Raw genomic sequence first — 23,228 nt, 5'->3', positions numbered from 1 at the left:
AGAAGATTAATTTTAATTGAAAATATTAATGATATCAGCTAATATTACAGTTAGATCAAATTTATGATCTAGGAGAGTTGCCTTTTACTTGTTTTGGTACTAATAACTGGACTCCCTCTGTCCAGAGGGACATTACGTCCCTGTGGGATAGATAATGTGTTATGTCTATTAGGACTCTTCGTGGTTTACTTACAAAGCCCCTCCCAAGAGTTGCCTCATTTTCCTCTCACAGTGTCCCCATGCGGGAGGCAGGGCTGATGTGTTTCTTATGAGTTGCAGCTCAGGAAGTTTGGAGACATCCAGGGAACTGCCTGAGGAGCTGCACACTCATTCAGGGCAGAGAAGGCTGGAACCGGGACACGAGCTCTAAGAGAGGCCAGCTCTGAGCATGAAGTGTTTTCCATCACACCGGGGGCTCTTCCTCCTTCTCAGCTTCTGATAGGTCCTGGGACGAAGGCGCTAAGCAGGTGATGGGCGGTCGCACCTTTTGTGTTGTTGCTGTGCCTTTATAAATGCATGTGTTGCTAATCTACGGTTTAGTCCATGCTTGCTGCTTGGTTAGCTATGATGTTCTCTGTAGTGTGTGCTGTGCTTAGTTGCTCAGTTGTGTCCGACTCTTTGTGACCCCATGGACTGCAGCCTGCCAGGCTCCTCTGTCCCTGACTCTAGACAAAAATACTGGAGTGGGTTGCCATGCCCTTATCAAGGGGATCTTCCCAACCCAGGAATCAAACCCAGGTCTCCCATATTGCAGGCGGATTCTTTACTGACTGAGTCACCAGGGAAGCCCGTTCCCTGTAGTAACATACCTGTGATAGAGGTAACATACCTGTGATGGTTGACATGTCAACTTGGCTAAGCTATGGTGCCCAGTTGTTTGGTCAAACACCAGTGTACATGTTGCTGTAAAAATATATTTTTTAAAGATGTGATTAACATTGAAATCAATAGAGTTGAACTAAGGCAGATTACCCTTTGTAATGGGGGTGGACCTCAGCCAGTCAGTCCAAGCCCTTAAGAAAAAAAGGCTGAGATCTCCGAAGATGAAGAAATTGTGCCTCCTGACTATCTTTGGACTCCAGACTGTAACGTTCACTCCTGCAGGAATTTCCAGCCTGACAGCCAGCCCTGCACATTTTGGACTTGCCAGCCCCCACAACTGCATGAGCCAATTCCTTAAAATTCACTCGCCTCTCTCTTTATTCTGTATACATACATATTTACATCCTGTTGGTTCTGTTTCTCTGAAGAACCCTGACTAACACAATACCTTATGCATTTCTGGCAGATGATGACAACGAGGAAAGCTCCCACTCCGGACTGCCTCCTCTCTGCCTTTCTCGAGCCATCTCATGTAACCTTCACAACAGCTCAACGTGGGCAGTGTTACTCCCTCATGATACCAATGAAGAAATCAAAGTGAGTCGAAATAACTCACTCAAGGTCAAAAAGCTAGAGAGTGACAGAGAATGAAGCCAGGTTTCCAGTCCCAAGCACTCAAACAAACATCTCTGAATTCATCAGGTAATCCATTTTCTACGACAGTCAAAGAGTGTATCATGGTAAAAATTAAGCAGCTGATTATATTTTTCAGATGTGATATTTTATTCATTGGGAAATAGCAGCCATTTGTCAAATATTATTTGAGTAGTGTTAGTTACTCAGTTGTGTCCAAATCTTTGTGATCCTGTGGACTGTATCCTGCCAAGCTCCTCTGTCCATAGAATTTTCCAGACAAGAGTACTGGAGTGGGTTGCCATTCCCTTCTCCAGGGAATCTTGCCGACCCAGGGATTGAACACGGGTCTCCTGCATTGCAGGCAGATTCTTTACTGTCTGAACTACCTGGAAAGCCCATTATTTGAGTAGATGTAGTATAATACCTTGAACTAAAAGAAGGAGGAAACCTTTCTGATGATTTGCTGTGTTCCCAAATTCATTATAGAGAGGATGCAAAAATCTGTCACCTGGCAACCTCAAAAACCGAGTTGCGTTTGTGTGACAGAAAACAAAAGCCTATGCCTTTCAGGTTGGTTCTGGGCTTGGAGATGTTTGGGACTCGAGGTGTTACAGGAGGGGAGACCAGTGATAAATTATTCTGAAGTCTGTGCTTTCCCTTTGCATGCAACACAACTCCCAGGAGCATAAGGTAATGTTCCAGAAAGATAAAAAAAAATGTCTGAGATGGCTGCCACCTGTCCCACTGCAGTATGTACACCCTCAGTGACATTTATTTTGCCTGTTACATGTACACAGATATGTAAAACCAGCTCAGGAAAACCAGCTCTTTATCTTTCTCTGGGAAACTCCATGTAAGCTTTGGAAGTTTAAAAAAAAAGGCAGGGAGGGATCCGCTTTCTCATGAGCTTATTTTTAGCTCCTCTCTCCTTTGCAGAATGGCTAACGCCAACTCAAACTATTTCTGAAAAGAGTTGCTGGGGACAAAGTGGAGCCGTGGGTAGGCTTCCTCGAGCTGGGTCTCTGAAGCAGGTGAGATGCAAGATAAAGCAATCGCTTTGCAGCCACCTTTGACGTAAGTGCTGGAGATTTCTTCAATTAGCTTAATCCTTTCCTCCTGACACGCGCTTTATAGAAAAGCAAATGGCATCATTATCCTCCCCCGGCCTCTCTAATCCCTGTCTGCGCGCCGCCGACAGATGCCTTTCTGCCTGCCTGCGCTGCCTGCATCTCGGAGCCCTGTGTCACGATGAGGCGGGCTGTGAGTGACAGATTGCTAAATCTGGCCTCCTCCAGGCAGGGGACTCAGCGCTCAAGTGGCACCGGCTGCTCCAGCCTTCCCTGGGGCTGAGGCAGGCCCAGAAAGTTCTGGAGGGCTACGTTGTGACTTAGGAAATCCCTTGCAGAGAAGGCCAGCTCTCCGCTGCTGGCAGAACCCATCATCGAGAGCTGGTCTTGTTTAGGATTTAAATCTGGGGCCCCGCCCAGGAGAAGCATAGGGAAGTGTCTTGCTCCAGATGCCATGGCAAGTATCAGCCATCTTTTGATAACCAAGGAGTATGGCCTGGCCCTGTCCTCCTTCTAAACACAACTGGGACCTGTCTGTGTATGCCCATTTGTTCATCTATTTGCTTTCACCCCTCACACATTTCCATTTCTGTTTTTTTTTTTTTTTCTTCCGAGGCCACTGCTTTGGATGTGAAAACTGCTCTTAGTTAAACTTCAGCCCTGTCTCCAATCACCTGTGTAACTTTTGAGCCTGTTTCTGAGCCTCTGTTTCCTTATCAGTCAATTGGAGTCAATTGCTTTCTTTTTTTCTTTTGAGAGATGTTTAGTGAGGAGTCAGGAAAATAATGAAAGCACTGCACCTCGTGTACAGGGGGTACTAAATAAATGTGATTTATTAATGAAACAATAACACATTTACATTACCGTCACTACTGCTAGTGTATATTTCTCTAGTGATTTAGTTCGTTAAAAAATGTCAAGGGAATTTCATATAACATCTCTGCAACTGCTAGAAAGTAGGTATTATATCCCTCAATTTTTTTTCAGATGAAATGTGATATACTTGAGATCACTGAGGACAGAGGTTGGCAAACCATGGCCAGTGGACCAAAGCAGCTCATTATCTGCTTTTGTAAATAAAGTTTCACTGGGACTTGACCATGTCCTCAGTTATACGTGGTCTGTGGCTGCTTTTCTGTCACAAAGGCAGGGTTGAGAGGTTCAGGCTTACAAAGCCTGAACAATTTCCTCTCTGTCCTTTTACCAAAAAATTTGGCTGCCCTTTGACATGTTCTAAGTGGTGGAACCAGGACTGAAATGATATACATGTCTACCAAAGCTTAAACCCAGGGCTATCCTGGGAACATGTTCTCTAAATGGAAAGAAAAAAGGTGGCAGCACGTGGAAAAAAACTGCAGATGTGTTTTGTGTGTGTTTTTAATTAACCTAAACCATTTCTTTGCATTCCTTAGGCAGGATTCACCATGTACACAGCAGTGTCCTAGACCGACAGCTTAAGGAAGTTCTGAATTTAGACCCCAGGGCAATCCCTTGAATTAGAGCCCACCCAGCAAGCTCATGGCAGAGACAGCATGGGGTCTGGAGCTTCTGATTCTGGAGGAACTTCTAACAAGGTCTTGTTCTCACTGTTACCTCCGTGTGAACATTTCCTGTTACTTACTATATGCTCTTTAACCCCTAATTTCTCTTTTCCCTATCCCAGCCCCAGCCTGCACTGTGTAGCACTCTCAGAGGCTGGCAGTATAGATGGGGCTGTTGAGGGGTTCTGTGCTCTGATCCCACAGGCAGGAAATCCAGCTCCTCCACCCCCTACTCCCCAGCACATATTTCCCAAGAGCCTGCTCTGTGCTAAGCCCAGTCCTGGGTGCTGGGGAGACACCAGTGCATGGTGAGCCCTGGTGCCAGCCCTCAAGGAGCAGAGCAGAGGAAGGGGATCAGAAAGTGAAGAAACAATGCTAGAATAGGGTAAATTATCTGGGGAGGGTAGGTGTTTAGTAGGTCTGGAGGGAAGCCAGGAGAAGTGGCAAGAGATGAAGTGTGGAAAGAAAAGGGCCTCACATCAGACTCTGCGGAGTTTGGATGACTTCCTGGGGGCAGGGAGGAGCCCTTGAGGGTTCAAAGCAGGGGGTGCCCTCAGGCCAGCCCTTCCTACCTGCAGGGCCACCACCTGTGCCCCATTGCTCTCACCCTAGTCTCTGCCCCACTCCTCTCCATCTGCAGATCACTGCCTCAGGCCTGGTGACGTGCCTCTCTGAGGAAGTGAGCTCCAAAGGGTGACTATGGGTCAGCCAGGAAAAGACGGTGAGGAAGGAGGTGAAGGTGAGAGGAGACGGGCAGGGAACAGCATGCCAAACAGAAGGGCTGCCAGGAGGAAGACACAGTGATATCTGCTCATGCTCTCCTGGCAGGAGTGACAGAAGAGGGTGGCAAGTAGCAAAGTGAGGCTGGCGCCCCGGCTGTATAGGGCATTAGTGTACAACTCTGTGCGTGTGTGTGTTATGTGCGCGCACGTGTATGCCCACATACATGGGGGGAAGGGCAGATATGAGATCCCTGTCCAAGTCAAGGGGCTTTCAACCTCCATACTCACCCCCTCTTTCCTGTGTGAGGATGTAAATGTACAGAAAATAATTCAATCTTGATGAGTTGAAGATAAAAAATAATAGTGACACACATGCATGTGCCCAAAGCAAACTGAGAAAGAACTGCAAACTTCTTTTCATCCCACATAGTGAAAATAATTTGGTCTCTGACCCGATGGGGCATCTGAAATGCAGGCAAAAGCAGCATAACTTAGATGCCAATCATGCTGTTTTTAATGAGTTCTTCAGACCTTTACGTTCAAGGCTGAGATAGCCCCAGAGGACTCCTGTGTCAGTTATCTATAGTTGGAACATTGTAGATACTCTCTTTGCACAAAACAGGGCCCACTTCCAAAGAGATATTATGTTTTCCCCATCAATAAAGCTTGATTTTTATGGGCATTTAAAATCACACTAGCAAGACCCGCTGGTAGGTGTTGAACAGGCTCCAGGATGGGAGCCTGCCAGTGTTCATCATCTTCATGAGCTCAAATGCCCTAAAATGTTGCCCTTGAGGATCTTCCCAGAAAGACCAGCCTTGCCAATTCTTCAATACACTTGAAATAAGAAAGATTCTTCTGAAGAGTGCAAAGCATTTTGGAAAGAGCAGTACCCTTCCCTCAGGGTGCTGTCTGAGCCTCCTTCATTTTAGTCTGCTCATTCAATGGCAACTTCTACTTCATCTCCTTGCTGTCAATCCTCTTGATTTCCCTTATACCATTGGAGAAGGAAATGGCAACCCACTCCAGTATTCTTGCCTGGAGAATCCTACCATTAACACCAGTTTTAATATGGGTATGGTGCAAGGCCTAAAATTAAGATTTCATATTATAGGCTGCCTTGGCATTGATAAAATCAGGAGGTCCTCAAATGGCCTAACCCCAAGGTTCTGCAGTCCATGGGGGTGCAAAGAATCGGACACGACTGAACGACTGAACAACAACAGCCAAGGTTCCCACTCTGCTCCTGGAGACCAGGTCTCTTAGCCCTGTTAAACAGACCAGGTGTAGTTCTTGCTTTTCTCTCAGTTCCTTGCTGGCCCAAAGATTTATTCAAGCAAGCTTACTGTATCCTTCCTCTGGAACCAGGGGCACTTCACCCTTTTGATACTACAAAGCCTGCTGCCCACAGCCCCTGGTGGTTCACTCTGTTCCCTAGTGCAACCCCCTCATGCCCCTACCTGGTGCAGCTGTTTTTAGTTGGAATTGTTGCACATTCTGAATTACTGGGATGTAACTAGAAAGCTTTTCTTTTTGAATTTAATTTATTTATGTGTCTATGCTGGATCTTTGTTACTACACTCGGGCTTTCTATGGTTGCTGAGAGTGGGAGCTACTCTCTACTTGCAGCGGCTTCTCCTGTTGCGGAGCACAGGCTTTAGGCATGCAGGCTTCAGTAGTTGTGGTGCGTGGACTTCGTTGCTCCATGATGTGTGGGAACTTCCCAGACCAGGGATTGAACCCATGTCCCCTGCATTGACAGGTAGATTCTTAACCACTGGACTACCAGGGAAGTCCCTAGAAAATTTTTCTATTGTCCATCCTTGACACTGAGGGGATTCATCTAGATTGTTTTATGGATATCATCCTTAAAATTCCTTAGAAAATATTTTTATGTAAAAAATAATATAGCTCCACTATTAAAAAAAAAAGAAAATTCATACAAGTATTCAGATGAAATTAAAAATCATCCATAACTTTATGCATCTAGAGTGGTCACTAACATTTTTCCTTTTAGGTTTTTCTCTGTACATTTTAAAATATAGTTTATATCTTATGTATATATGTTATTTTTGTGCTCATTTTAAAGTTAGTATTATATCATAAACATTTACATATGCTATTAATGATTTCTGTAAACATTTTTTAATGGCTGTATAATAATCTGTATATTTTTCCTTATGATTTTCTGAAAACTATTTTGGTTATCTATTATTATATAATTTATCATATCATTTATTATAAGAAATACTGGGATAGCAAATGAACACATCTGATGCCCAGCTCTGTAGATCTGGGTCTCTTATCAAAAATAATAATATCTTTTATCATGTGATATCACTTATATGTGAAATCTAAAAATAAGGTAAAAATGAACTTATTTACAAAACAGAAATAGAGTCACAGATGTAGAAAACAAACATAGTTACCATGGGGTCAGAGAGAGAGGGATAAACTGAAAGTTTGGGACTTACACATACACACTACTATATAAAATAGTTAACTAATAAGGACCTAACATAGAGCACAAGGAACCCTACTCAATACGCTGTAATGGAATATATGGGAAAAGAATCTAAAAAAGAGAGGATGTATGTATGTGTGTAACTGATTCACTTTGCTGTATACCTGAAACTAACACAACATTGTACATCAGCTATGAAGGTCAGAGTGTTAGTCACTCCGCTGTCTCCGACTCTTTGCGACCCCATGGACTGTAGCCCACCAGGCTCCTCTGTCCATGGGATTCTCCAGGCAAGAATACTGGAGAGGGTTGCCATTCCCTTTTGCAGGGGTATAATCCAGTAGAAAATTTTTAAAAAGGAAAAAAAAAGATAAAAAGATAATGGTTTCCTTGATGAGTTTCACAATGAAAGGTCATGGTTACCTCATGTGGATAAGGAAACTACTACACGTATTACAGCATAGGGTTTGGTAAGCTGTATCCTCTAGGCCCAATCCAGCCAGCTTGTTTTTGTAAATAAAGCCTTACTGGTCACAGCCATGCTCTTTGCAACCATGTTGTCTATGGCTGCTTTCATGCCACAAGGGCAAAGTTGATTCATTTAGACTTGCGAAACCTAAAATATTTACTCCTGACTCTTTGCATAAAAAGTTGACTAATTCCTGATACTAGAATGTCAGGGACCTCAGGCTTTCTCACTGAAAACCCTACAGCCCTAAACCATGCATTTTAAAATGTCTTCCTTTAAATTGTGATATTAAAAACAAATATAGAGGAAGTTAGCATATAATAATAAAACAGCCAAAATCCAATAAACCTCCAAATGGAGGCTTCATGGCTGTACCCAATTTCACTCCTTCCATCCAACTATCTTCTATTTTAGAATTTTAGCCAGGCCCAGGAAAAGACTGATAGAACAGAAACTCAGACAGAATAATATAGGAACAGTAACTTTATCATAATAAATATGCCACCAAAAATTAGTGGAGAAGAAAAGTATTGCTCTACACATGGTGTTGGCATATGGTGTGAGGTAGGAATCTGATTCATATTATATACAAAAATGAACTTCAGATTAATACCTAACTGTAAAAGGTTCTGGTGGCTCAGACTATAAAGAATCGGGCCTACTCTGGTATACTCTTATGTGAACATGCATGAGGATCTTGCTCTCAGCCCTGTTAGTGGTAGTGGATACCAGAGGCAACTCTTAAATGTGAAAGTATGTATAAATGGATATACTCTATTGTATATATGCAACTGTAAGCTGCAATGTCTGATATTGTTGTTCAGTTGCTAAGTCATGTACAACTCTTTGCCACCCCATGAACTGCAGCATGCCAGGCTTCCCTGTCCTCACCACATATAGTAATCCAGATAACACCCTTGACTCTTATTATTGAGTGACTAGATAAGCAAGAAATTTTAACACAGTACTCTCTAGTAAGTTCAAAATACAAACACACAGAAAATAGAACTATGTATTTTTTAAAACTTTTTATTCTGTATTGGAGTATAGCCGATTAACAATGTTTTGATAGTTTCAGGTGAACAGCAGAAGGACTCAGCCATACATAGACATGTTTCCATTCTCCCCCAAACTTCCCTTCCATCCAGGCTGCCACATAACATTGAGGAGACTTCCCTGTGCTATACAGGAGGTCCTTGTTGGTTATCCATTTTAAATACAGCCATGTGTGCCTGTCCATCCCAAACTCCCTAACTATCCTTTCCCCCATCCTTCCCCCTGGCAACCATAACTTCATTCTCTTAAGTCTGTGAGTCTGTTTCTGTTTTGTAAGTTAAGTTTGTTTGTATCATGTCTTTTTAGATTCCACATATAAGGGATGTCATAAGATGTTTCTGCTTCTTTGACTTACCACTGTGTATTTATAAGGTACCTGCATCTTGAGAATGAACATACAAACAGACAATGGACAGACCATGTATAAAAATAGAACTCTAACGCACCACCTGCAGCAACCTGTCCAGGAAACCAATAGTTAACTCAATAACTAGCCTAGGAAGCCAGCCTGCTGTCTTTCTTGTAGGAAGTCAGACTGTTAATCAACTGTTGCTGCTGCTGCGTCGCTTCAGTCGTGTCCGACTCTGTGCAACCCCATAGACGTCAGCCCACCAGGCTTCTCGTCCCTGGGATTCTCCAGGCAAGAACACTGGAGTGGGTTGCCATTTCCTTCTCCAATGCATGAAAGTGATAACTAAAAGTGAAGTTGCTCAGTCGTGTCCAACTCTAGCAATCCCATGGACTGCAGCCTACCAGGCTCCTCCGTCCACGGGATTTTCTAGGCAAAAGTACTGGAGTGGGTTGACCCCAAATGGCCAGGACTAGGAGCTTTCCAGGTGGTGCAGTGGTAAAAATCTGCCTGCCAAGGAAGTAAGTGCTGGAGATGTGGATTTGATCCCTGGGTTAGGAATATCCTCTGGAGGAGGAAATGGCAACCCGTTTCAGTGTTCTTGCCTGGAGAATTCCATGGACAGAGGAGCCTGGCCAGCTACAGTCCATAGGGTCGCGAAGAGTCAGACACAACTGAGTGACTGAGCTTGTATGTACAGCCAGGACTTGATTAATAACTCACAGTTTGTCTAATATTTGCCCCCACTTCCATCTTCGAAAACCAATCAGAGAAAGTTAAATAGGAACCACTAACCAATCACATAGGCTATCTCTCTTGTAGTTAGCTGGCCTCCAACTTAACATGCCAACAGCTTCTCCAATCAGGGTATTCTGGAAGCCTTCTCTTTTTTCCTACTATAAAGCTTTCCCACTCCTCTGGCTGCCTTTGAGTCCCTGCCAGGATGCAAGTGACAGTGGATGACTTTGCTATAGCAGACTCAGAGTAAATTGCCTCTGCTTATTCTCGTTTAGTTGGTCTTCATTTATTTCCATGATCTGCAGGGATCTGCTGGGCACATTTATTTGTGTGGTACCTCTTTGTAGGATGGGGATGAATTGGAGGGGAAACCAGGGCCTTGCGGCCCATGTAGACTCTGTGCCACAAATTGAGGAAGTGATTAACTGAACTATTGGAGGTCCACGAAAAATAATTTAAAAAATTTTTAATTAGTTAATTTTCATTTCTTTCTGCATTGTGCCTTTCTTTTCTGCTTCTGCTCCTTTCCAGATTTCCCTCTGCTTGAGGTTGGGGGATAATATCCAGATCATTCTTTAACCAAGAGGAGCTGGTTAAAAGGAATGAAAGGAAGCCATAAAAAGAAGCTGCCCTCATCTGCCTTCTGGGGACCAGTGTAGCAGAGGTTCAGATGATCTGTTAAGGTCCCCACCAAATCTGAACTTCTCTAGGAAACTCTCCAGGATGGCACAGGTAGAGGGAGTCCTGAATCTAGATTTTCTGCCTACAGCTGGGTTTTATCTCTGTTAGAGCATAGTTTAAAGCTGGTGACCTCCTTCTTATACTCAGTGCTGGAGATGAAAGGAGAAAATAGCCACAATGATTTCATCTCACTCTTTTTCATCGAAAATTACTTTTCAGAACTATTAAATCTTCTGTGAAGGTTATAACAGAGGACTCAGGTTCAGTTTCACCCATTTATTAAGATATAGGCTATCAAGCCCCAGTAGAAAAAATAAACAAACAACTAGCAGTTGACGTGAATTTATGCACAGTTTGTCGAATCAATCAATCTGTAAACATTATGCAAATGTGTGTAAACCCAAACCTAGCCCAGACTTTACGTATGCATTGTTATGTAAACGATCAATCTTGTTAATGCAAATATTAATATAAACCTGACATTAAACACTAGTTTACACAGCCTTGCTAGTTGAAGGCAGCTTAATTTACATTGAAATGTAAATAGCAGTAGTGCTCTGTTTGGGGCTTTGGAAAACAGGCTGACTAAAGCTCATTGGGTGGTGTGTCCCCACCAGGGTCCCCAGATCCACTCCCGGAACCCCTTCATTCACTGTATCTCATGAGGAATTGGGGGAGGGTTTGGACAACAGCTAGTCTGTGCCTACTGGAGTCCTTGTTGTTGACGCCTTGCAGGACACCACCGTTAGAACCAGAGGGCCGTAGTCTCTGAACCAACAGTTCAGGGAGAGTCATTCACAAAACTTTCCACTCCCACTTTAGTTGAGAGTTTGCAGGTGAACTGTTATACCAGTAGGACTTGCCAGTAGGTGGTTTGTGGGCAGCTCGGTGAGGGCAGCACTCAGTTCACTCTGTCCCACCCTCTCCTTCTTCTTATCCTTCTAATCTGCTGTAAATGTCACCTCTTTGGACAGGCCTTCCTTGACCATGTATTCTCGGTAGGGGCCCTCCTCCACCGAGCTCTAGCACAGCACCTGTGCATCACAGCCATAATGCTTTCCTCAATTTGTGAGGATGTATTTATTTACTTGTGTGTTTACTGTTGTGCATCTTCCCCACCTATGAACTTCCTGGGATCAGAGTGACATCTGTTTTGTTCATCCTTTCAAACTCAGTGCCAGGCACATTAGATATGCATAGACAAATTTTGTTAGGGACTTCCCTGGTAGTCCAGTGGCTAAGGCTCCACACTCCTAATGCAGGGGGACCAGGTTTGATCCCTGGTCAGGAAGTAGATCCCACATACTGCAACTAAGAGTTCACATGCTGCAACTAAGACCCAGTGCAGTCAAATAAATATTATTATTTAAGCTGTGTCGTGTGGTATGCAGGATCTTAGTTCTCCAACCTGGGATCAAACCTGTGGCCTCTGCATTGGGAGCACAAAGTCTTAACCACTGGACTATCAGGGAAGTCCCTAAATATTAGAATAAGATAAAATTAACTAAAAAATGACATTAAAAAAAGAAGATTTTGTTGGATGGATGAATGGATGGATGGAAAAGTGGATGAATGGACACATACTTGGGAACCTTGCTGCTTAGCACAAAGTTCTGTCTTTCCATAAGCAGTCTTGAGAAATTGCCCAGTTCTGTCTTTTCTTTCAGAGAAGGTGATGGCACCCCACTCCAGTACTCTTACCTAGAAAATCCCATGGATGGAGGAACCTGGTAGGCTGCAGTCCATGGGGTTGCAAAGAGTCGGACACGACTGAGCGACTTCACTATCACTTTTCACTTTCATGCATTGGAGGAGGAAATGGCAACCCACTCCAGTATTCTTGCCTAGAGAATCCCAGGGATGGGGGAGCCTGGTGGGCTGCCGTCTGTGGGGTCACACAGAGTCGGACACGACTGAAGCGACTTAGCAGCAGCAGCAGTCTTTTCTTTAGGACCTGGGTTCTGCTCTGAATATATTGATAATCTTCCAGGTCTCACTTGTCCCAGGCTTTCTGCTAGAATTGAGTTCTATTCTCTGAGCTCTTGCCATAGCATGATAATAATGACAGTAGAAGGAGAAGGAGCTGTCATCCATTCAGCACTTAGTAGGTCCAGTTATTGTACTCGGAGCTTTACATGCACACATCGTCTCACCCAGACTTTGATGTTCAGAAGTTGATTTTTCAGAAGATTCAAGAACTTGAGTTTTCGAAAGATCAAGCCTTTAACAAGAAGTCCAGGGTAAAAGGGCTTGGATGAGGAGAGAGTGCAATGCACAGTTAAGAGTCCAGATTTGAAGTCAGTGAAATGTGAGTTCTAATCCTGACTATACTGGCTATGGATCTTAGAAAAGATCTTTACACTGAGCCTCCATTTCCTGAGCAGTAGATCAGGGAAGTACATATTTGTTTTCCAGGGTTGTTGTGACAATTTAATGAGATTGAGAGTATAGCATAAGAATTTAGTCAATATTAGTGTTTACAGCTCTTACACAAAAGTTCAGATTTAGAAGCCAGGGGCTGGCTTTATTCTCTTCAATCTTTTTGTCTTCTTTGTCCTCTTCAAATCCGTGACTGTTTTTGGCTCTCTTGGATCACGCTGTGTTCCTTGTAGTAGAGCATTTATATGAGATGAACCTTTAGGTGCATCCACTGAGATCAGCCACCCCAGGGTGAGACTGAGGACCCAGGACGCTGCAGGTGAAAGAAAGAGGCACTAAACATAACTAGAACCCTTATGCACACAGAACAGTCCTAACCCCAAGAGCCGCCCCCAAAAAGGGAATAGAACTAGACCTCGAAAGTTAGAGCTAGTTGGTCACAGCTTCCAGCTGAAGCACATCTATTACTGGCATATCTATTTATGTCTCACTGCCCTGAAAAGCAGGGCCTGTGTCTTACTCATCTTTGTAATTCAGCAGCCAACACAGTGCTGGAACTTGGTGAGCACCCAATCAGTTTGTTGAATGAATATTCCCTTTCCAACCTCTCCTACCTAGATTCGTTGGAGTTCTATTTGGGGGTGTTTATTGGTAGGGGGTACTTTTAAGTTTTGACTTTGTTCTTCATTTGGGTGGGAATTGAAGTGCATTGGGAAGAAGACCACACAAATATTCTCCTGCACTCTCTAAGTCTCTAGGTGATGCCTGCCTGAGAATCACCTGTTTACATGGAGGCTCAATTTTGACCAAATGAAACTCAACTCCCATGACTCAACTTCCAATTATTAGTAGCAGCTTCATTTAGAGCAGAGAGTGGGTAGCCATTTCCTTCTTTAGGGGATCTTCCAGACCCTGGGATCCAACCCAGGTGGATTCTTTACTGTCTAAGCTACCAGGGAGACCCCAAATCTTCCAGCAAGAACACAAATACCAGCAGAATGAGACAATTTCTGTTGCTTGAAGCTGAAGCAAGAAAAACTGAAATGGAGCGAAAAGGTGGAGCTGAACTATTATTCTTATACATTATGAATAATAACACCTTTTATTTGAACAAGGCTTTGAAACTGATCAAATGCCTGGATTATCTCATTCATTGCTCACCACCCTTTGAGGGGTATTATTCGTCAATTTGCAGACAATGAAATTGCTCAGAGACAGTCCACAATAGCAACTGGACCCTCCAGTGATCAGCTATCAGAATCCTTTCATGAAAAGTCTTGGTTCCTTGATGTCTCCCTGGGAATATCTCACAGTTAGTATAGGGCTTTATGGCAGTCAGCTAGATGACTCCTAGCTGAGCGGTTGTCATTGTTCTGACCATTATAGGCTCACAAACTCTGTTTTGAAGAAAGGAGACATTCGCCAAGATGGGATTCTCCCAAAAGAGTTCTTTAGAAAGAGTGCCGGAACCTTCGCTTTCCACCTTGACAGTCCCCAGAGACAAACTGAAAGGACCTCGCTTAATGTCTCATCCGAAGGGTATTTGCCGTGCTGGCTTCATCATTCAAAACAGGAAAGGCCTTTGTCATGGTCAAATGCCTTTAATGTGTTTTGAATGCTACATAAATTCAAACTTGATGGCTCATTTATTTGTTGGATTGAAGTTTTATACAATAAACTAAGCCTTGGTATTTACTAATAACTTGTGCACTGCCCTTTGTTTGTTTAGAACAGCCGGAAGGCAAAGAAGTTGACCGAGTCCCTACTGGCCAATATGGTGTTCAGGTCCTGGCATTTCCTGGGAGAGTTTATGGATTGGTGGGAGGGATGATAAAAAGGTTGTTTGCGGAGGCTGGGGAGACAAGAGAGGGGGATAGGAGAAGGGGAAAGATGCAGGTGGGTGTTTTATTTCAGACTTCTAAAATTCCTGACAGAGCTCCACCCCAGCCACTTCAAAGCTGAATTCAGTGAGCTGGGAACTGGGAACTTTGAGTGACAGGCTAGGGTTGGCTAGCGACTTGTGGCATGACCTTGAGAAATCCGTCACCCCCTGCTGTGTCTCACCATCTCACTCTGAAAAAAAAAGCAAGAAAACTTGTAATAAATTCTATTCATCGTTCAAGGGGAGCTTCCTTAAGGTAAGCTTTCTCCTTTCAGGAGATCTTTGCTCTTTATCTTGACCCTATCCATAAAAGCTTCTCACTTTCTCTAATTCCAATAGGTACTACTTGTCCCATGTGTTATGGGCAAGAACACAGGCTTAAATGAGCTGAATGAGAGTCCCAAATCCTCTCCTTGTCTAAACCTGAACAAGTCAGGGAATATTTTTGAGCTTCCATTTTCTGTAATGAAATGAAAATAACAGTATGTATTCACTATATCATGAGAACTAAACCATAGGACACATTAAGTCCTCAGCTCAGTGCCCAGCATTTAGGAAATATTCCTATGTGTATATGTGTGTATATGTGTGTGTGTGTTAGTCACTCAGTCACATCTGACTTTTTGCAACCCCATAGACTGTAGCCTGCTAGGCTCCTCTGTCGATGGGATTCTCCAGGTAAGAATATTGGAGTGGGTTGCCATTCCCTTCTCTAGGGGATCTTCCTGACCCAGAGATCGAACCCAGGTCTCCCACAGGCAGATTCTTTACCATCTGAGCCACCAGGGAAGCCCCATTCCTTATATATACATGAGCAATATTAACTATAGCCTCTTGTTTTGGGGTCTGGAATAGAGCATAAGCTCCCAAAGGGAAGGAAGCAGGTGGGTACCGATCTTTCAGAACATCCAGCGTGTGGAGATGAACTTATAGTCTGTGATAACAGACATTTACAGAGACAGATAATGTGACTGTCTCACAGAGGAGTCGCTGAGAACAGAAGCATCTTTGAGTTCATTTGTATGGTAAGAATGAGTGTGGGAATGATATTAGTGGGCAAATTCTAGAAATCTTGACATTTCCATGGCCGAGGAAATATCTTCCTGTTTACACTGGAAGACAAGATTTGCCTTCAGTAGCTCACTTGAAGGATACAAGTTTGAGTAAGCTCTGGGAGTTGGTGATGGACAGGGGAGCCTGGTGTCCATGGGATTGCAGAGTCAGACACGACTGAACAACTGAACTGAACTGAACTTCACCCTGTTTCCAGACAACTCCATTTCCCCCCAGGCATCACCTGTAGAGTCCAAGGGCTTGTTAGCTGAGGCAGATTCTGACCCTAACAAGGTACACGAGGCAATGCTCTACTGGTCTAGAGCCTCGGCAAGCCTTCATTGGTGTCTCTCTGACTCCTGGATACTGGCACCTGGCTGCCTGTGTCCTGACCTAAGGCTCTCTTGCCTCCCAACACTTGCCGGCTGCTGTAGCTGACCTGGCAAGCCTTTCCCCTGCTTCTGTGCTGGAGGAGTCTTACTTTTGTTCTAGTCTGTGTTAACAAATAAATTGGGTCCCACTGATCACCACTTACACAATCAATAATCACGAATGTCTGTAGGAAGAAAAGATGCCTTTAATAAGAATGCAGGCAATCTGGGGAGATGCTGGACTCAGTGTTCCCCAAAGAACCACCTCCAAAGATTCTGCTTGGCCAAGAAAGTTTTAAATGGAAACAAAAAAGGAACCTCAGTTAATCATTGAGATAGGAGGTCAGAGTCATCACCATCCCCCAGTGTGTGCAGGCGCGGATGTGGGCTTACCAACTTCTCTAATCTTTCTCTGGATGTTATCTTGTTCACATAGTTCAGTCACACACTTTGTTGAGTTTACTCAAGGGGAAGCTGAGGAAGAGCTCTGGTCATCTGTTATTTATTCTTCATTTCTATTTCTTTGATCTATGAAAAGAACCAACAAGCCAAGCAACGTACTATGTGATTAAAAGATTTGAAAGGTATGCTTGGGTGGGAGATTAGTAGAGCCTGGGGGTGCCTGATTTAGAAGTGAGTTACAGTAGAGCTTTGCTAAAGAGACAGGAAAGGGGCTTCCTGCTAAGGGTGGTTTCCTGTGAAGAGCTGCTTACATTTGCATATCTTCCCCAAGCCACTTTAATGAATTCAGATTGGTCTAAGTGAATCATGGCACTCCCATTCCCTAAATGTGGCTGATGACAACAAAGCTTCTGAGTAGGGTTTCTTGACTCTAAAAAAAAGACAAAATGGATACCAAGAAGAGCTGGTCCCCTTTATCATTAGGATTCTCCAGAGAACCAGATATATATATACAGAGAAAAGGCCCTAATACTGGATGAGATTGAAAGCAAAAGGAGAAGAGGGTGGCAGAGGATGAGATGGTTAGATATCATCACCGACTCATTGGACATGAATTTGAGCAAACTCCAGGAGATAGTAGAGGACAGAGGAGCCTGGCACGCTGCAGTCAATGAGGTTGCAAAGAGTCAGGCATGACTTAATCACTGAAAAACAACAACAACAAAGAAATGTGTAGAGAGTGAGAGAGAGAGAGAGATTTATCATGAGGACTTGGCTTATGCAATTATGGGGGCTAGTAAGTTCCAAAAGTGACATGGTGAGTCAGTAAGCTGGAGACCTGGGAGAATGTATGGTTTAGTTCTGGTCTGCGTCTGGAGGCTGAGAACCAGAGGCAATGGTGTAGATCTAGTCTGAAAGCCAGTGGCCCAAGATTCAGGAAGAACTCATGTTTCAGTTTGAGTCCAGAGGCAGGAAAAAAGTCAATGTCCCAGTGTGAAGGCAGTCAGGTAGAAGAATTCTCTCTTACCTGGGGAGAAGTTTGCTCCTTCTGTTCTATTCAAGCCTCCAACAATTGGATGAGGCTCACCCACATTGGGCTTCCCAGGTGGCGCTAGTGGTAATGAACCCATTTGCCAATGCAGGAGATGTGGATCTCATCTCTGATCTGGGAAGATCTCCTGGAGGAGGGCGTGGGAACCCACTCCAGTACTCTAGCCTGGAGAATCCCATGGGCAGAGAAGCCTGGTGAGCTACGTGGGGTCACAAAGAATCAGACACAACTGAAGTGACTTACCATGCACGCAGGTACCCACATTAGGGAGGCAATCTGCCTTACTCTCATTTAATCTCATCCTCAAACACCTTCTCAGAAACACACAGAATGATGCTTGACTGAATATTTAGGCAACAAAAGACCCAATCAAATTAACCATCACCTTCCCTTTCTACCTAATGTACATTATGGGTTGATCATGTTTCACCAAAAACGTCTGTTGAAGTCCTAAACTGCAGGTTACTTCAGAAGTTGATCTTGTTTGGGAGTGATGTCATTGTAGATGTAAGGGGTTAAGACGAGGTCATATTGGAGTACGGTGGACCCTAATATAGTACAACTGGAGTCCTTATAAAATAAGGCAAATTTGGACATAGATACAGAGAGAGTGCTGAGTGATGATGGAGGCAGAGACTGAAAGTATGCAGCTGAAGCCAAGGAACTCGGGGAATTTTTTTAACACCAGAAACCAAAGGCATGGAATATTCTTCATCAAAGCTCTCAGAAAGAACTAACCTAGCTAACACCTTGTTTTCTGATTTCTGGCCTCCAGAACTGTGAGACAATAATTTTCTGATGTCGTATGCCATTCAGTTTGAGACATTTTGTTTTAACAGCCCTAGGGAACTAGTCCAGTGTGTGAAGGTGTGACGCCTGGGGCTGCTGGACCATCTTGCTCACAGAGATGAGTGGGGCTTATAGGCACGCTGAGGAGGATAGTATAGAGTTGGAAAAGCCTGGGTCTTTGATAAATTTGTTGAGCTTCTGAAATAACCAGCTCAGAAAGCACCCTTTCTCTACACTTGTAATATGAGATACTACATACCCTTATTGTTTCAACCATTTGGGATTGAGTTTTCCGATATGTGTCGACAAGTGCATCTGACTGATGGATGGATCTCATAGCCTCATAGTTCAGACATATTGTGCCTTCTGTGTTTCTTGTCTTAGTGAAAGGCATTACCATCCATCCAGGTGCCTGAGTTTCCCAAAGGAGAAATTTGGTAGTCAGTCTTGATGCCTTCCTTTTTCTCATCCCCCAGCTTAATCATTCATCAGATCCTGACAATATTATCTCTTTATTGGCTTTCAGTTTGCCAGCCATCACTGCCTTGCTACTGTCCTCCCACAACATCTTAACTGGACTCCATGTGTCAAATCCTGATCAACTTAAACCATTATCCTCACCAGGGCCAGAGTGATATTCTGCATATATAACTTTCCCAGTTTCTGCTTGGCAGAAAGTTGTTGGGTGGTGCTTAAAACCTGAAATGGATGGAAACTGACCAGACCACGCCCTCTGCATACGATAGTTGCAGAGTCTCTTATCTCCTGGCAGATTTTAAAAGCAGATCATACCCCTTTGTCCCTCATTTTTTCCCATACCCCAAACCACATCACTTGCTCATTTCTATCAGTGTATTTCATAAATTTCATTCTGTATTACTAACCCTAAATATAAATAGAATTGTTCAAAGGAGACCATTCTGTTGTTAAAGTACTTAGTGACATATGTATAAGCTCTGCACGGTGGAACTAAGGACAGGGCCCTTTCTTGCACCTGAACATAAATGTAAAAAGAAGATCCATTTTTGAGTGATATGAGACTTCAGCTTATTTGTAATTAACTTTCTTCAAGACAAAGTTCAAGCCCAAACTCCTTAGCACGGTATTCATTGTCATTCATGATCTAGCGTCTGGAAGCTATTTCAGCCTCATCTTTTATCACATGACCTGTGATCAGACTTGAAACCATTGAAGTTATCACTCTCTCTCTTGCCTCAGGATCTTTGCATATGCAGTCCCCTCAAGGTGAAATGTGTTAACCAAGCATTCCAAGAATGGAGACCTGGTGAAGGAAAAAATGTTTATTTGGGGTTTGTTAGGATTGCAGCCCAGGAAGTAGAAATTCAAAGAAGTTCACCTTGAATTATGTTTGGCTGGAAGGAAAGTTATGACCAACCTAGATAGCATATTAAACAGCAGAGACATTACTTTGCCAACAAGGATCCATCTAGTCAAGGCTATGGTTTCTCCAGTGGTCATGTATGGATGTGAGAGTTGGACTGTGAAGAAAGCTGAGCACCGAAGAATTGATGCTTTTGAACTGTGGTGTTAGAGAAGACTCTTGAGAGTCCCTTGGACTGCAAGGAGATCCAACCAGTCCATCCTAAAGGAGATTAGTCCTGCGTGTTCATTGGAAAGACTGATGTTGAAGCTGAAACTCCAATACTTTGGCCACCTCATGCGAAGAGTTGACTCATTGGAAAAGACCCTGATGCTGGGAGGGATTGGGGGCAGGAGGAGAAGGGGATAACAGAGGATGAGATGGCTGGATGGCATCACCAACTCGATGGACATGAGTTTGGGTAAACTCTGGGAGTTGGTGCTGGACAGGGAGGCCCAGTGTGCTGCGATGGGGTCACAAAGAGTCGGACATGACTGAGCGACTGAACTGAACAGGACTACAAAATAGGGGAAACTTATAAAGGTACCCCCCACTCCCTGCCAAGATTGGATAAATTGTTTGTCAAGAATTAGGGTTGGAGCTGGCAAGAAGTAAAGGTGCTTGTTAAGTCAGGAGTGGTTGGGGTTCTAAACTTTGAAACTTTGAAAGATGTTGCAGCTAGCTCCTGCTAGGAGATACTGGTTTTGAAAATGGCTGATGGTGTCCTTGAGTTTGATACAGTTCAGAAAATTCAAGTTCTCAGTGATATAGGAATGTGTCTGAAACCACATCCACAATGGCCCCTGGGGTTTATTTTCAATGCCTGAACCATAGTTACTCCATTTTGATTTTTGAGAAATCTTAAGTATGTCATCAAATGCTACTCAGCTCTCTTGGCTAATTCATCCTTCAGGCCTGAACTCAGCCACTCCCTCCTTCTCCAGGTGACCTTTTCTGACACCCTGCTATTGTTTGGTTGGGTATTTTCAGATTCTAGAAACAATACTGGCACTCAGGGAAATGTGGCCTGGAAAGCCCCTCGTTGTTGTGGCAAAATCACTGGAGAGAGAGTGAAGAGACCTAAGTTCCTGCCTCAGTGTCTGCCACTGAGGAAGCTGTGGGGCCTCGGGGAAGTACCGTCTCCTCTTGTGGGGGTCAGTCGTTCTGTTTTGAATAAGAAAGTAGGACTATGGTTAGTAGCTTCCAAACTACAACCTTCAGAGCCTAACGGCTCTGCAGACACAGCCCAGGTAGGGAGCAAAAGGAGGGAGAGACAATCCCTGGATCCTGTCTTCTCATCTCCTCAGGTCTTACTACATCTGCTTCACATACTGTGATTTTATCAGAACTGGGGGGAAAGAGAGGAATTAAGAGCTCACAAATGTTAGAAAACCAGTGATCTTTATAATTAGTTTCATTCAGGGCTTCTCTGGTGGCCTAGTGGTAAAGAATTCACCTGCCAATACAGGAGACACAGGCTCGATCCTTGATCCTGGAAGATCCCACATATCTTGGAACAACTAAGCCCATGCACGACCACTATTGAGTCTGTGCTATAAAGCCTGGGAGCCACAACTACTGAAGCCTGTGTTCCCTAGAGCCTGTGCTCTTCAACAAGAGAAACCACTGCAATGAGAAGCCCACACACAGCAACTAGAGTAGCCCCCGTTGCTGCAACTAGAGAAAAGCGTGCAAGCAACGACAGAGACCCAGCGCAGCCAAAATAAATAAATAAAAATTTTTTATAAATGTCTCATTCAGTTCGCAGGTTATGTTGTAACACAGGAAGATGAAAAGAGAGAGATGGTTGAGGAAACAAAGTCGGTGATGCCAATGTCTATGGGAGGAAGCAGGGAGAGCCATTCCCATGCTGTTGCACAGAGCTTGCACAGAAGTGACAGGCTCTGGGATAAGACTGGACATTAGGAGTTTGGAGTCCAAAGCTTGGGTCTTTGGGATTTCAAACAAGTGGCTCCAAACCTCAAGCAAACAATCTGTTTCCTGTCTTTACATACTGCCCTTTTCTGAACATTTGAAATTATAAAATATATAGTCTATTGTGTCAGGCTTTTTTCACTTCATGTAATGTTTTTGAGGTTCATCCATATTATAGACTTATAGGCTGTGCAAAGGATTTCCAGTCTGATGAAGGATAAAAATATGACCCAGAGAGGCAGTAACACACGAGGAATTTCATTGCGTGGTGCTTAAGCTTGCATTGGAGAGGAAGCATCTTTCAGGATGAGACCATCCAGAGACTTATGGCTCTGGGGTCATCATCTAGAAGAAGAGGGGAGCAAGGGAACTAATAGAGAGCTGGATCAGAAAAGGGGCTTGTGTGTTTAGGTAATATTACTCTGCAGTGCCTGGCAATCTCCAGGTCAGACATATGGAGAACAGTAGTATGGGGTCTTGGGGCCCAGGGCATACCTTTTTGATTGCTAGCAGATATGGGGTGAGGTTAAGTGGAGCATACACATCCTCTGGAGAAAAAAATGGCAACTCACTCCAGTATTCTTACCTGGAAAATTCCATGGACAGAGGAGCCTGGTGGGCTATAGTCCATGGAGTCAGATACGACTGAGCTGCACACACATTACACATTATACACACATCAGGGAAGTTTAAGTTGCTAAAAATCTGCTTGTTTGGAATATTTTTAGGATAAGTGGATCCATAACCATTCGAGTTTTATCAGGACTTTTGGCTAATAGGTTTCAGTCTGAAGAAATAAACACCCTAGGGACCAATACACACTGGCCATATTTGGCTCATTTATACAACAAGCATATGTCAGTATTTCATCTCTTTTCTTTCCTTTTTTTTTGTTGAATTGTATTTCATTGTATAGATATACCACATTCTGTTTATCCATTCATCAGCTGATGAATATGTGATTGTCTATCACAAATAATACTGCTATGAGCATTCATGAACATGTCTCTTTGTTGGCATATGTTTTCATTTTGCTTGGGTAGTTTCCTGGGAGTGGTTTAGCTTGGTCAAATGATAACTTTATGTTTATCTTTTAAAGAAACTGTCAAGCTATTTTCAAAGCAGCTAGATACATTTTACATTCCTGCCAGCAATGTATGAGGGGCCTAATTTCCCCACCTCCTTGCTAACATTTGTTATTGGCTATCAGTCGGTCAGTCAGTTGCTCAGTTGTGTCCGACTCTTTGCGACCCCATGAATCGCAGCACGCCAGGCCTCCCTGTCCATCATCAACTCCCAGAGTTTACCCAAACTCATGTCCATCGAGTCGGTGATGCCATCCAGCCATCTCATCCTCTGTCGTCCCCTTCTCCTCCTGCCCCCAATCCCTCCCAGCACCAGGGTCTCTTCCAATGAGTCACCTCTTCGCATGAGGTGGCC

General features: G+C 43.7%; 1 long non-coding RNA gene across 4 annotated transcripts; it reads left to right on the top strand.

Moving 5' to 3' along the window:
• The first annotated feature begins 210 nt into the window (after positions 1-210).
• LOC112586103 lies at positions 211-17,195 on the top strand. 4 transcript variants are annotated; one of them, XR_006552325.2, is made up of 5 exons: positions 218-467; positions 1,289-1,524; positions 2,395-2,532; positions 3,942-4,099; positions 14,311-17,195. It is a non-coding gene; the product is annotated as an uncharacterized LOC112586103 (long non-coding RNA). The 4 variants fall into 4 exon arrangements; XR_006552324.2 differs by having other exon boundaries at positions 219-467; positions 3,938-4,099; XR_003110496.3 differs by having other exon boundaries at positions 211-467; positions 2,395-4,099.
• The last annotated feature ends 6,033 nt before the right edge of the window (positions 17,196-23,228 follow it).

Source organism: Bubalus bubalis, chromosome 7 (assembly GCF_019923935.1).
Source record: "Bubalus bubalis isolate 160015118507 breed Murrah chromosome 7, NDDB_SH_1, whole genome shotgun sequence".
In the NCBI taxonomy this organism is placed as follows: Eukaryota; Metazoa; Chordata; class Mammalia; order Artiodactyla; family Bovidae; genus Bubalus; species Bubalus bubalis.
The sequence above is the reverse complement of the archived record's forward strand: the minus strand, read 5'-3'. Positions and strand labels throughout refer to the sequence as shown.